This window comes from Oreochromis niloticus, linkage group LG3 (genome assembly GCF_001858045.2).
Source record: "Oreochromis niloticus isolate F11D_XX linkage group LG3, O_niloticus_UMD_NMBU, whole genome shotgun sequence".
Lineage (NCBI taxonomy): Eukaryota > Metazoa > Chordata > Actinopteri > Cichliformes > Cichlidae > Oreochromis > Oreochromis niloticus.
This window is the reverse complement of record NC_031967.2, coordinates 44,491,135-44,507,169: the sequence shown is the minus strand read 5'-3', so window position 1 is coordinate 44,507,169 and position 16,035 is coordinate 44,491,135. Positions and strand designations below refer to the sequence as shown.

Genomic DNA, 16,035 nt, shown 5'->3' with positions numbered 1-16,035 from the left:
GTACGTGTGTAGATTCATTCCAAACGGTTCTCATGTTTCCTCATTTTTCCGATCTCGTAATATAGAGACGTGACTGCTACCCCCACAGGCAAGGAGTGACTGACTGAATTCAGGCCATTCAACAGCAGAGAAGCTGGAGGCGGTGAGGACAGAGCTAAAGAGTTGAATGTGTTTTTCAACAGATTTGACAGTGCAGTAAATGCTAACCACCTTACTGACTTACATGTAGTCAGCCTAGAATTCACAGCCACACCACTCTCTCTCCCTCCATCTCCACATTGCACCATTGCATCTCTGTAAAGTCACCCCTCCCCCACCTATCACTTTTACTCATGACCAGATTCAAAGACAAATGAGAAGACTCCACTCAGGCAAGTCTGACGAACCAGACAGGGTGAGTCCCTGTGTCCTTAAGACCTGTGCCCGCCAGCTTTTCATAAACTGTCCAGTGTGAGTCTGCAGATGGTCCACGTGCTGTGGAAGACTTCATGCCTCGTTCCTGTACCAAAGATACCACGTCCCAGTGGCCCCAGGATTACAGGTCTGTGGCACTGACTCCCCACATCATGAAGACCCTGGAAAGACTCCTCCTTGACCAACTACAACATATTGTCAAGCCACATCAGGATGCATCAGGATCCCCCCGAGGCGGGGCTGTTAAGTGAACAGCCCCGCCTCGGAGCTGAGGATGCCATCATCTACCTGCTCAGTCGTATCTACACCCCTCTGGACCAGCCGGCGAGCACTGTGAGGGTCATGTTTTTTGTTGTTTTTTTTTACTTTTTCCAGTGCATTCAACACCATCAGTTTATATTTCAAATATCATAAAATATCAGCAATATTATTGTATCTCTACAGGTTAAAAATTTTATAAGCTTTCTGCCTGCAGAGAGTGGATAGTCAAATAAACTGAATCATCATAAACACATTATTTTATATGTATTACTTTATTTTTTTGTATTCCTATTACTTTATTGTTATACCACTAGGAATAAATAATAAGGGAAGTATTCTGGATCAGCACCATGATGCAAACTTGTGGCCATAGTATATACAGTAATCTGGAGAAGGTATAAAATGTCACAGTATGTGTATGTGTATTTGTGTGAATGCGTGTTTTATGTGTATAGATTTTTTTAATTTTTATTCATGATATAACATTGTTCAGACATGCCCTGTAAGAACAAAATCATTTCTGTGGGAATTTCCATTTAGATTATGTCCAATTTTTGTCCGCATGAATTTAAAGCATGAAAGACACTCCTTAAGTTTCATAAAATCATAATCCCGTGCATATCTGACATTTTAACCAATCAGATCACAGATCGAGGAAGCGAAACTGATGTCATTTCTGAAAGCAGACTGGGCAGACTGCATTCACTCATGGAGTAAGAGGCACAAACACACCTGAAAGTGGCTTCATAGAAGAAGAGGACACGCTTCACTCAGCTGTTCACACAGTCGGTGGTTCTGCTTTGATGTGTAACCGATATGTCAACTGAGTAACCGGGAACTTTGAGTGCAGAAAGAAGCACACGGAGAAGACTGGAGTCTCTGAATCTTTCTCTTTGAGACTGTGGACCTGCTCTCCTCTGTTATATATACATAATGAGGGTTTCATGGAGTCTTTTCTCTCTGTGGGATTTGATCATCTGCTTGAATGTCTCTAAAGGTAAATACATGTTTAATTTTCACTCCATTTGACCGTTTGTAAATAATTTAGCCCCTTAAATGCTAATGCTGCTGCTTGATCATAGCACAACATGTAAACAAAATGAGGAAGCACTCGCTCTGACACATTTGTGGCATTGCAAACAGTGTTTTTAATGGCTTTATGAGCAGAAATGCAACACACCCGGGTCCTTCCTGAAGCTAGTTATCAGTTGGCACATTGATCTCACTACAGTCAACATTTAAGAGTTGTTTTACTCAAACTGCTAATATTTCATCGCCTCATACTAACCAAACAAGCTAAATAAGAGCAGATTTCTATTCTTTAACATTTCATCACAAGTGTCGCAAAAGATTTCTTTTACTTTATTTTCAGCAGCTGTTTTCACTTTTTACTCACCCAGTTTTCTGGATTTACATGATTTCATCCAGCTGTTGAAACTTTTGCAGAGAAACTGAACACAGCAGGAAACACTAACACCGGCAGTTCTGGTGTAACATGTTACATATTTTAATAATAAATGGCTCTTGAATCATGTTAGAATAAAGAAGCCAATCATAAAGTTTCACAGGTAAGAACATGTATAATCTCCCTGAAATTGTTTAAACAGGCTTTCTGTTGACAATTTTACTGAACCTTTTATTTATTTAACTATATGTTTATGATTTTTTTCTTTTTACTTGGTTGTGACTTACTGTGTCTTTTTACATCATTATGTCTTTCTTGGCTATTATAGGACTTTTTTTTCTGGTTTATTTTACTCATTTAGGTGTACTTTGTGAACATCTCTGAAAGGCTTAAGAAATTAACCTTACTTACATTTAAAGTTCCCTCATTTATAGCAGGCTTCTGTGTCTGATGGAATTTAAAGACTTATATGATATTTTTAAAAAATGTGATGGAAACGGACAAAAGCAAATTTAAACTGAAGCAAGAATTGTATTGAGCTGCAGTTCGTACAGGATAAACAGTGTAAGTGTGGTCATTTTCTTTACTGTTTGGCTCATGAAGAAGTAAAGGTGGTCTATGACATTTAAATGACAGCAGATTAAATGATGGAAAAACAGGCAGTCTTCAGATAAGACTTTCATTTCATAGCCAGCTGTTTGTGCATATCCAGTAAATATGTATGAACCCTGAACTATCAGGTATACATATAGTTTAGTTCTGTAGGACTACAATTTCCTTCACTATCATTCTTCAATTTTCTTTTTGGGGAGCTTGTCATGATAAAACACAAGGCAGCTGCACTTTAACTTTATTTGCACGTCTTCCAATGAAATTCCATTAAATGAACAGTAGATGTCAGTAAACACTGACTGTTCACATCATTCAAAGTTTGTGTCTGAGAGCACATCCAGTGATTTTACCTCGTGTGATATTTCAGACTTTTATTTCTTACAAATCAATAACATTTTTTACTAACTAATCTTTAAATTTTGAGGGTAACTATGGCAACATTCAGCAGTTGTTCCATGTGAGTAATCCCCAGCAGCTCCTTAAAAGTCCACCCTCACTGTGAGCATATTTGGTGTATTCATTGTGATGTCATGGCATAAAAAACACCAAAATACATTATCTTAGTGTCTCTAGTAATGAACAACTAATTAATGCATAAGCACATTTTATGCAGAGCTTGTATTTTAATCTTTCCACATATAAAATCATTCGTTCATTTATCCTTTAATTTTCTTGATATTTTTGACCCTTTAAAGGATTAAATGTGAGCGGTGAAACTAATTGCTTGAGAAAAGCAGTACCAGAATCTGGACACTAGATGTCACAGCTATTTACACCACTGGTTCCATACTGGTCTGAGCATGCCCACGTTTTTCAGCATCTCTACTCTCGCATGTGTAGTAGTCCACACATTTGTTAGGTTATATATATTTTAAGCAATGTTAAGAACTGTGTGGAACCATATAATCATGTTGTGTCCACCAACAGGATACTGGGTGACACACAGAGAGACCAGAAGTAGCCATAAGTAAACAGGATAGACACAACACAAAACCTGAGCTGAACCTGACTGTGTTAATGCTGATGAAGCTGTGAACCAGGATCCGGTCCAGCCGGCAGGACATGACTCACAGGAAGCTCACAAACTGCTCACACAGAGGAAAAAAGCACACTGGGGATCATATTCACTGTGATCCTCCATGTTCAGGCTCCACGTGTCACAGACCCGGCTCTGGAGGACTCGGGGGTCCGTGAGCAGTTATGGACTGTTGTTATTATTATTATTATTATTTAGGGGCTGTGTCGTCTACTGTTCGGTCCACAGTTGAATGTGTAGTGTGTGTTTGCGTGTGGGTTTGCTTCTCCCTCTCTCTCTCCCCGGTCCTCGGGCTGTTTACAGAAGTGCACGCCGTGGGAGAGGCGTGTCCTGGCGACTGTCATCATTGGGAGTCCCTCTTCACTGTTACCGGCCCACCTGCAGCTGATTACCTGACCAGCTGTTGGTAATCATCCCTCCCGGCTGGAGAGAGGTATTTAACCTGGACTCGCGGCGACAGTCGACGTGGGATTATTACTCCGAACTGGTATAGTCTGTGCGAGCAGCGTGAGCGTGTTTGTCGGCTAGCGTGTGGCTAATTGTGGACTTTCCTTCTTCCTCCAGGATAGCCGAGCGGAGAAGCGAGTTGGGGACCGCGGTCAAGTGAGCCGTCATTTGTGAGCCGCGGTCAAGCCAGCCGCATCTTCTCCGCCGCATAAATTTCCTTGCGCTTTTACACCAGTTTTTAAGGTATCGCCTTTTCGCTTTATATCCCGATTGAAAGCCTACACCCGCGCGCACGTGCACGCGCGCGAACACTCACACGTGCACGCGCACACACAAATTACAATGGAACAGCCCAATACAACCATCGTGACAGTCTGGTTGCATATTTAAAAATTCATTAAAAATCATCCTTAGTAGTTGATGTCCAACTTTCAACACATCCCTCCTCTGGGACACCTACTGTACCTCTGTGCCAAGTTTCAGCCAGATTTACTGTAATATTCCTCAGAAATTAAAGGAAACTTGTATTCAACGCAATACAGTCAATACAATTATGTCATTTTCAAAAATTCATTAAAAATCATCCTTAGTAGTTGATGTCCAAATTTCAACACATCCCTCCTCTGGGACACCTACTGTACCTCTGTGCCAAGTTTCAGCCAGATTCACTGTAAAATTCTTCAGATCTTAAAGGAGATTTATATTCAGTTCTCTACAGTCAATACACTACAAATATGTCATTTTCAAAAATTCATTAAAAATCATCCTCAGTAGTTGATGTCCAACTTTCAACACATCCCTCCTCTGGGACACCTACTGTACCTCTGTGCCAACTTTCAGACAGATTTACTGTAGAATTCCTCAGATATTAAAGCAAACTTGTATTCAATGCAATACAGTCCAATACAATAGAATTATGTCTATTTCAAGAATTCATGAAAAATCATCCTTAGTAGTTGATGTCCAACATTCAAAACATCCCTCCTCTGGGACACCTACTGTACCTCTGTGCCAAGTTTCATCAAGATTTACTGTAGAATTCCTCAGAAATTACAGGAGATTTATATTCAATGCAATACAGTCAATACACTCCAATTATGTCAATTTCAAATATTCATTAAAAATCATCCTTAGTAGTTGATGTCCAAATGTCAACACATTCCTCCTCTGGAACACCTACTGTACCTCTGTGCCAAGTTTCAGACAGATTTACTGTAGAATTCCTCAGATATTAAAGCAAACTTGTATTCAATGCAATAAAGTCAATACACTACAATTATGTCAATTTCAAAAATTCATTAAAAATCATCCTTAGTAGTTGATGCCCAACTTTCAACACATTCCTCCTCTGGGACACCTACTGTACCTCTGTGCCAAGTTTCAGACAGATTTACTGTAGAATTCCTCAGAAATTAAAGCAAACTTCTATTCAATCCAATACATTCAATACAATAGAATTATGTCATTTTCAAAAATTCATTAAAAATCATCCTTAGTAGTTGATGTCCAACATTCAAAACATCCCTCCTCTGGGACACCTACTGTACCTCTGTGCCAAGTTTCATCAAGATTACTGTAGAATTCCTCAGAAATTACAGGAGATTTATATTCAATGCAATACAGTCAATACAATAGAATTATGTCAATTTCAAAAATTCATTAAAAATCATCCTTAGTAGTTGATGTCCAAATTTCAAAACACCCCTCCTCTGGGATACCTACTGTACCTCTGTGCCAAGTTTCATCAAGATTTACTGTAGAATTCCTCAGAAATTACAGGAAATTTATATTCAATGCAATACAGTCAATACACTACAATTATGTAATTTTCAAAAATTCATTAAAAATCATCCTCAATAGTTGATGTCCAACTTTCAACACATTCCTCCTCTGGGACACCTACTGTACCTGTGTGCCAAGTTTCATCCAGATTTACTGTAGAATTCCTCAGAAATTACAGGAAATTTATATTCAATGCAATACAGTCAATACACTACAATTATGTAATTTTCAAAAATTCATTAAAAATCATCCTCAATAGTTGTTGTCCAACTTTCATGAGATTCCTCCTTTAGGACACCTACTGTACCTCTGTGCCAAGTTTCAGCCAGATTCACTGTAGAATTCCTCAGAAATTACAGGAGATTTATATTCAATGCAATACAGTCAATACAATAGAATTATGTCAATTTCAAAAATTCATTAAAATCATCCTTAGTAGTTGATGTCCAAATTTCAAAACACCCCTCCTCTGGGATACCTACTGTACCTCTGTGCCAAGTTTCAGACAGATTTACTGTAGAATTCCTCAGATATTAAAGCAAACTTGTATTCAATGCAATAAAGTCAATACACTACAATTATGTCAATTTCAAAAATTCATTAAAAATCATCCTTAGTAGTTGATGCCCAACTTTCAACACATTCCTCCTCTGGGACACCTACTGTACCTCTGTGCCAAGTTTCAGACAGATTTACTGTAGAATTCCTCAGAAATTAAAGCAAACTTCTATTCAATCCAATACATTCAATACAATAGAATTATGTCATTTTCAAAAATTCATTAAAAATCATCCTTAGTAGTTGATGTCCAACTTTCAAAACATCCCTCCTCTGGGATACCTACTGTACCTCTGTGCCAAGTTTCATCAAGATTTACTGTAGAATTCCTCAGAAATTACAGGAGATTTATATTCAATGCAATACAGTCAATACAATAGAATTATGTCAATTTCAAAAATTCATTAAAAATCATCCTTAGTAGTTGATGTCCAAATTTCAAAACACCCCTCCTCTGGGATACCTACTGTACCTCTGTGCCAAGTTTCATCAAGATTTACTGTAGAATTCCTCAGAAATTACAGGAAATTATATTCAATGCAATACAGTCAATACACTACAATTATGTAATTTCAAAAATTCATTAAAATCATCCTCAATAGTTGTTGTCCAACTTTCATGAGATTCCTCCTTTAGGACACCTACTGTACCTCTGTGCCAAGTTTCAGCCAGATTCACTGTAGAATTCCTCAGATATTAAAGCAAACTTGTATTCAATGCAATACAGTCAATACACTCCAATTATGTCAATTTCAAAAATTCATTAAAAATCATCCTTAGTAGTTGATGTCCAAATTTCAAAACACCCTCCTCTGGGATACCTACTGTACCTCTGTGCCAAGTTTCAGACAGATTTACTGTAGAATTCCTCAGATATTAAAGCAAACTTGTATTCAATGCAATACAGTCAATACACTCCAATTATGTCAATTTCAAAATTCATTAAAATCATCCTTAGTAGTTGATGTCCAAATTTCAAAACACCCCTCCTCTGGGATACCTACTGTACCTCTGTGCCAAGTTTCAGACAGATTTACTGTAGAATTCCTCAGATATTAAAGCAAACTTCTATTCAATGCAATACAGTCAATACAATTATGCCAATTTCAAAAATTCATTAAAAATCATCCTTAGTAGTTGAGGTCCCACTTTCAACACATCCCTCCTCTGGGACACCTACTGTACCTCTGTGCCAACTTTCAGACAGATTTACTGTGGAATTCCTCAGAAATTAAAGCAAACTTCTATTCAAAGCAATACAGTCAATACACTAGAATTATGTCATTTTCATAAAATCATTAAAAATCATCCTTAGTAGTTGATGCCCAACTTTCAACACATTCCTCATCTGGGCCACCTACTGTACCTCTGTGCCAAGTTTCAGCTAGATTTACTGTAGAATTCCTCAGATATTAAAGCAAACTTGTATTCAATGCAATACAGTCAATACACTAGAATTATGTCATTTTCAAAAATTCATTAAAAATCATCCTTAGTAGTTGATGTCCAACTTTCATGAGATTCCTCCTTTAGGACACCTACTGTACCTCTGTGCCAAGTTTCAGACAGATTTACTGTAGAATTCCTCAGAAATTACAGGAGATTTGTATTCAATGCAATACAGTCAATACAATAGAATTATGTCAATTTCAAAAATTCATTAAAAATCATCCTTAGTAGTTGATGTCCAACTTTCAACACATTCCTCATCTGGGACACCTACTGTACCTCTGTGCCAAGTTTCATCTCAATCCGCTGCATCAATAATTGTTTAATATTGATGGATCAAAAGTGTTGCTGAGAGAGTCATGACAGGGACTATAAAGAGACAGCATATTTCAGCCATATTTGCTCGTCTTCACTGACTCGCTTTGAAATCCAGATTTTAATTTTGGAATATTAGGTGTACTTGTGGTTCCTATAGAATTTTAAGGTTGAACGGGAATCAGAGTCTTGATCTCTCAGGCCTCTCTTCTGTGGATGCAGCTCACATCATTCTGTACAATACGATAATTTTTAATTCTACAACTGTTTATAACCTGCATAGTTCACATTTCTGTATAGCTGTATATCTCATATTTCTGTATAGTTTTTTTATTTCATATTCTGTATAGTTTTTCATATTTATTATTTTTCATAGCCTGTACATAGCTTGTACTCACTACAGCCTGTACATACTTATAGTTATAGCATATTCATAACATACCTTCATACCGTGTACATTGTAACATACCATAATAGACCCATTTCTGTAATATACTTACATACCTATATTATTGCTGATATATATTGTAATATATCTATATCATGGCTAAAGCACTTCTGGATTGATGCAAACTGCATTTCGTTGCCTTGTACCTGTGACGTGCAATCACAATAAAGTTGAATTCTATTCTATTCTATTCTATTCTATATTAATTCAGATATGTCTGTGAAGGTTCTCAGTCATCCAGGTCATCGTAGTCAAAGGAGTTTGCAAAGAAAAGCGTCTGGACTTCTTTAAGTTGCTTGAAGACGTTTCACCTCTCATCCGAGAAGCTTCTTCAGTTCTAAGGTCAAATGGCCGAGAGTCCCAGATTTAAACCCAGTGGGAGTATCCCCCCCAATGAGGGACAAAGGACCCCCTGGTGATCCTCTAATCACATGCACCAAGGTGTGAAAGCGGGTGTCGGACCTAATCAGCCAGGGTTTCGGGTGAGCCCATTGTGAAACCTGGCCCCACCTTGTCATGTGAATTCCTGAGGTCAGATGGCCCAGGATGTGAGTGGGCGTTAAGGCGTCTGGGGAGGGAACTCAAAACTGGATTATAGATGGCAGACAGTTGGTGTCGTAAACCACCGCCTCTGTTCAAAGATGGTCGCTCACAGTGGACATAGATGGCCTCTTTCACTCCTCTTTCAAACCATCTGTCCTCTCTGTCCAAAATGTGAACATTGGCATCCTCAAAAGAGTGACCTTTATCCTTAAGATGCAGATGGACTGCTGAGTCTTGTCCTGTGGAGGTGGCTCTTCTATGTTGTGCCATGCGCTTGTGAAGTGGCTGTTTGGTCTCTCCAATGTAGCAGTCTGGGCATTCCTCGCTGCACTGTACAGCATACACCACGTTGTTCAGTCTGTGTTTTGGAGTTTTGTCTTTCGGGTGAACCAGTTTGTGTCTGAGTGTGTTGCTGGGTCTGAAGAACACGAGGGATCCTCTCGTGGGGAACACCCCACACCACATCAAGAACTCCACCGACTTCACCGACAAGGTCCAGAAACTTACCCTGGATCCACATGAAACCATGGTGTCCTTTGATGTAGTCTCCCTCTTCACTTGCATACCCACCACGGAGGCAGTGGAGACTGTCAGAAAACGACTACAAGAAGACAGCTCCTTGGAAGACAGGACCAACTTCACACCCGATCAGATTTGCACACTGTTAGACCTCTGCCTTACCACAACATACTTCAAATACAACGAAGGCTTCTACAGACAAAAACATGGCTGTGCCATGGGCTCCCCTGTGTCACCTATTGTAGCCAACCTTTACATGGAGGAAGTGGAAAGAAAGGCTCTTGGCTCTTTCAAAGGAGGAGTACCCAGCCACTGGTACAGATATGTAGACGACACCTGGGTCAAATCAAGACACAAGAAGTGGAATCCTTCACTGCGCACATTAATGCTGTGGATAAAAACATCAAGTTCACCAGGGAAGACACAAAGGATAACTGTTTGCCTTTCCTGGACTGCGCGGTGCACATTGAAGAGAATGGCAACCTCAACATTGAAGTTTACCGGAAGCCCACACACACGGACCAGTACCTCCTCTTTGACTCCCATCACCCTCTGGAACACAAACTTGGAGTAATTAGGACCCTACACCACCGGGCAGAACATGTTCCCTCCAAGCCTGAAGGGAAAAAGAAGGAACACACACATGTAAAGGAAGCACTGAAAACATGCGGTTATCCTAACTGGGCGTTCATAAAGTCAGCAAAGAGGCACAGAAAAGAAGATCAGACACCAGCGAGGGAGGATAAGAAAGACAGACGCAACAACATTGTCATCCCCTATGTAGCCGGTGTATCAGAGAAACTCAGGAGAGTTTTCTCCAAGCACGACATCCCAGTGTACTTCAGACCCAGCAACACACTCAGACACAAACTGGTTCACCCGAAAGACAAAACTCCAAAACACAGACTGAACAACGTGGTGTATGCTGTACAGTGCAGCGAGGAATGCCCAGACTGCTACATTGGAGAGACCAAACAGCCACTTCACAAGCGCATGGCACAACATAGAAGAGCCACCTCCACAGGACAAGACTCAGCAGTCCATCTGCATCTTAAGGATAAAGGTCACTCTTTTGAGGATGCCAATGTTCACATTTTGGACAGAGAGGACAGATGGTTTGAAAGAGGAGTGAAAGAGGCCATCTATGTCCACTGTGAGCGACCATCTTTGAACAGAGGCGGTGGTTTACGACACCAACTGTCTGCCATCTATAATCCAGTTTTGAGTTCCCTCCCCAGACGCCTTAACGCCCACTCACATCCTGGGCCATCTGACCTCAGGAATTCACATGACAAGGTGGGGCCAGGTTTCACAATGGGCTCACCCGAAACCCTGGCTGATTAGGTCCCACACCCGCTTTCACACCTTGGTGCATGTGATTAGAGGATCACCAGGGGGTCCTTTGTCCCTCATTGGGGGGATACTCCCACTGGGTTTAAATCTGGGACTCTCGGCCATTTGACCTTAGAACTGAAGAAGCTTCTCGGATGAGAGGTGAAACGTCTTCAAGCAACTTAAAGAAGTCCAGACGCTTTTCTTTGCAAACTCCTTTGACTACGATGACCTGGATGACTGAGAACCTTCACAGACATATCTGAATTAATATAGAATAGAATAGAATAGAATAGAATTCAACTTTATTGTGATTGCACGTCACAGGTACAAGGCAACGAAATGCAGTTTGCATCAATCCAGAAGTGCTTTAGCCATGATATAGATATATTACAATATATATCAGCAATAATATAGGTATGTAAGTATATTACAGAAATGGGTCTATTATGGTATGTTACAATGTACACGGTATGAAGGTATGTTATGAATATGCTATAACTATAAGTATGTACAGGCTGTAGTGAGTACAAGCTATGTACAGGCTATGAAAAATAATAAATATGAAAAACTATACAGAATATGAAATAAAAAACTATACAGAAATATGAGATATACAGCTATACAGAAATGTGAACTATGCAGGTTATAAACAGTTGTAGAATTAAAAATTATCGTATTGTACAGAATGATGTGAGCTGCATCCACAGAAGAGAGGCCTGAGAGATCAAGACTCTGATTCCCGTTCAACCTTAAAATTCTATAGGAACCACAAGTACACCTAATATTCCAAAATTAAAATCTGGATTTCAAAGCGAGTCAGTGAAGACGAGCAAATATGGCTGAATATGCTGTCTCTTTATAGTCCCTGTCATGACTCTCTCAGCAACACTTTTGATCCATCAATATTAAACAATTATTGATGCAGCGGATTGAGATGAAACTTGGCACAGAGGTACAGTAGGTGTCCCAGATGAGGAATGTGTTGAAAGTTGGACATCAACTACTAAGGATGATTTTTAATGAATTTTTGAAATTGACATAATTCTATTGTATTGACTGTATTGCATTGAATACAAATCTCCTGTAATTTCTGAGGAATTCTACAGTGAATCTGGCTGAAACTTGGCACAGAGGTACAGTAGGTGTCCTAAAGGAGGAATCTCATGAAAGTTGGACAACAACTATTGAGGATGATTTTTAATGAATTTTTGAAAATTACATAATTGTAGTGTATTGACTGTATTGCATTGAATATAAATTTCCTGTAATTTCTGAGGAATTCTACAGTAAATCTGGATGAAACTTGGCACACAGGTACAGTAGGTGTCCCAGAGGAGGAATGTGTTGAAAGTTGGACATCAACTATTGAGGATGATTTTTAATGAATTTTTGAAAATTACATAATTGTAGTGTATTGACTGTATTGCATTGAATATAAATTTCCTGTAATTTCTGAGGAATTCTACAGTAAATCTTGATGAAACTTGGCACAGAGGTACAGTAGGTATCCCAGAGGAGGGGTGTTTTGAAATTTGGACATCAACTACTAAGGATGATTTTTAATGAATTTTTGAAATTGACATAATTCTATTGTATTGACTGTATTGCATTGAATATAAATCTCCTGTAATTTCTGAGGAATTCTACAGTAAATCTTGATGAAACTTGGCACAGAGGTACAGTAGGTATCCCAGAGGAGGGATGTTTTGAAAGTTGGACATCAACTACTAAGGATGATTTTTAATGAATTTTTGAAAATGACATAATTCTATTGTATTGAATGTATTGGATTGAATAGAAGTTTGCTTTAATTTCTGAGGAATTCTACAGTAAATCTGTCTGAAACTTGGCACAGAGGTACAGTAGGTGTCCCAGAGGAGGAATGTGTTGAAAGTTGGGCATCAACTACTAAGGATGATTTTTAATGAATTTTTGAAATTGACATAATTGTAGTGTATTGACTTTATTGCATTGAATACAAGTTTGCTTTAATATCTGAGGAATTCTACAGTAAATCTGTCTGAAACTTGGCACAGAGGTACAGTAGGTGTTCCAGAGGAGGAATGTGTTGACATTTGGACATCAACTACTAAGGATGATTTTTAATGAATATTTGAAATTGACATAATTGGAGTGTATTGACTGTATTGCATTGAATATAAATCTCCTGTAATTTCTGAGGAATTCTACAGTAAATCTTGATGAAACTTGGCACAGAGGTACAGTAGGTGTCCCAGAGGAGGGATGTGTTGAAATTTGGACATCAACTACTAAGGATGATTTTTAATGAATTTTTGAAAATGACATAATTGTATTGACTGTATTGCATTGAATACAAGTTTCCTTTAATTTCTGAGGAATATTACAGTAAATCTGGCTGAAACTTGGCACAGAGGTACAGTAGGTGTCCCAGAGGAGGGATGTGTTGAAAGTTGGACATCAACTATTGAGGATGATTTTTAATGAATTTTTGAAAATTACATAATTGTAGTGTATTGACTGTATTGCATTGAATACAAGTTTGCTTTAATATCTGAGGAATTCTACAGTAAATATTGATGGAACTTGGCACAGAGGCACAGTAGGTGTCCCAGAGGAGGAATGTGTTGAAAGTTGGGCATCAACTACTAAGGATGATTTTTAATGAATTTTTGAAATTGACATAATTGTAGTGTATTGACTTTATTGCATTGAATACAAGTTTGCTTTAATATCTGAGGAATTCTACAGTAAATCTGTCTGAAACTTGGCACACAGGTACAGTAGGTGTCCCAGATGAGGAATGTGTTGAAAGTTGGACATCAACTACTAAGGATGATTTTTAATGAATTTTTGAAATTGACATAATTGTATTGACTGTATTGCATTGAATACAAGTTTGCTTTAATATCTGAGGAATTCCACAGTAAATCTGTCTGAAAGTTGGCACAGAGGTACAGTAGGTGTCCCAGAGTAATAATCTGTTGAAAGTTGGACATCAACTACTAAGGATGATTTTTAATGAATTTTTGAATATGCAACCAGACTGTCACGATGGTTGTATTGGGCTGTTCCATTGTAATTTGTGTGTGCGCGTGCACGTGTGAGTGTTCGCGCGCGTGCACGTGCGCGCGGGTCTAGGCTTTCAATCGGGATATAAATCGAAAAGGCGATACCTTAAAGACTGGTGTAAAAGCGCAAGGAAATTTATGCGGCGGAGAGGAAACGGCTGGCTTGACCGCGGCTCACAAATGACGGCTCACTTGACCGCGGTAGTTGGGGAGCACACGCACTAAGGGAGCTACAGCACGGGACGCACTGGGAGCAGGAGACGAGCACCATTGGCAAATTGCACCTTTGGGTTAATTGTTGGACTTACCTGTCTGTTCACTGTAAATAAAGTGCACAGTGGCATCGAAGAGTCCCGCGTTTTGGGTCCTACTTTCCTCGTCCCCACGGTCTGCGTGGCAGACCGTGACACCACGTTCCTCTAAATCCTCATTTAACACCACACTGAGTCAGGCACCGCAGCCACACCTACCGGCTTTACAAACTGCACGGATTAAATGTGCATGTGTGATTACCACGGCTTTTTTGCTTTCATTATTGTGTTCGGTGTTATTTGTCACCATGGTGATATCAATTTCCAAGACTGTAATTGTTACAGTTGGTGCGGTTTCACCTTACTTACCTGGTCACTCCTCAGGTGGAGAGGGTGAGTGGAGCTCTTTTTTTTTTGTCGTGTCATCCTGTTCTCGTCACCATCTCATAACTGACTGATCAGAGAAGCGCTTGCTTTAATAAAGTCAGCATCCATCAAAGGCTTTCTGAATGGAATATCTTGGAGCAGGGGTCCCCAATCCCAGTCCACGAGGGCCGGTGTCCCTGCAGGTTTTAGATGTGTCCTTGATCCATCACAGCTGATTTAAATGGATAAATTACCTTCTCAACATGTCTTGAAGTTCTCAAGAGGCCTGGTAATGAGCTAATCATGTGATTCAGGTGTGTTGACCCAGGGTGAGATCTAAAACCTGCAGGGACACCGGCCCTCGTGGACTGGGATTGGGGACCCCTGTCTTGGAGGAAGCTGTTGCTACACCACAGGTGTCGAACTCCAGGCCTCGAGGGCCGGTGTCCCTGCAGGTTTTAGATGTGTCCTTGATCCAACACAGCTGATTTAAATGGCTAAATTACCTTCTCAACGGCCGTTTATCAATGCCCAAGTACGCGAGTACGTACTCGCGTGCTCGGTGAGTACGTACCCGCCGAGAACGCGAGCACGGACTCGTTGGCCGTTTCTCAATTCTCAAGTACGCGAGCACGGACTCGTGATTTGTACAGTCGGAACACCTGCGTACGTGATGATGTCACAGGTCCGGAGTTTTTACTGCCGTCCCCTCTTAATGTAACTGTAAGTAACATGTTATGAAGCTTAACTTTAATCACAGCCAAACCGGTTTACTCAGGAACAAATAACACACTGAAATAAACCAAACATTAACATTTAGAAGTGATCTAAGTGACTTATATATCATTTTTAACCTCAGTAGTGAAACCTCTATTAATAAAAATAGTGTACATGTACATACGTGTACATACCTTAATAAAAACAAGCAGGTGAGATGTTAGAACGCTTTTATTTCTATTCTAGTGGACACTCAATACTATAGACAGCTGCTGGGGTTTCTTTAACCTGAGTAGTGAGAAGACCGCGAGCGGGGGGGGGGCGGCGATGTGCCGGGAGTCCGCTGTTGAGTTTTGGACGAAATGCATTCTGGGATATATAGCTGTCCCAAGTCTACACCGATGCATGCTCGATGAAATGGGCGGATCGAGAACACATCCGGGACTTTTTCGCGTTCTCGGCGTGATGCGTACTTCGAATTGGAACAGTACTTGGTCTCCGACTGATGACGTATCACGAGTACACGA

General features: G+C 39.8%; 1 long non-coding RNA gene across 1 annotated transcript; it reads left to right on the top strand.

The window, feature by feature from the left end:
* Nucleotides 1-1,285: 1,285 nt before the first annotated feature.
* On the top strand, nt 1,286-4,320 carry LOC109198911 (uncharacterized). Its single transcript, XR_002059446.2, has 3 exons — nt 1,286-1,672; nt 3,620-4,215; nt 4,293-4,320. It is a non-coding gene; the product is annotated as an uncharacterized LOC109198911 (long non-coding RNA).
* The last annotated feature ends 11,715 nt before the right edge of the window (nt 4,321-16,035 follow it).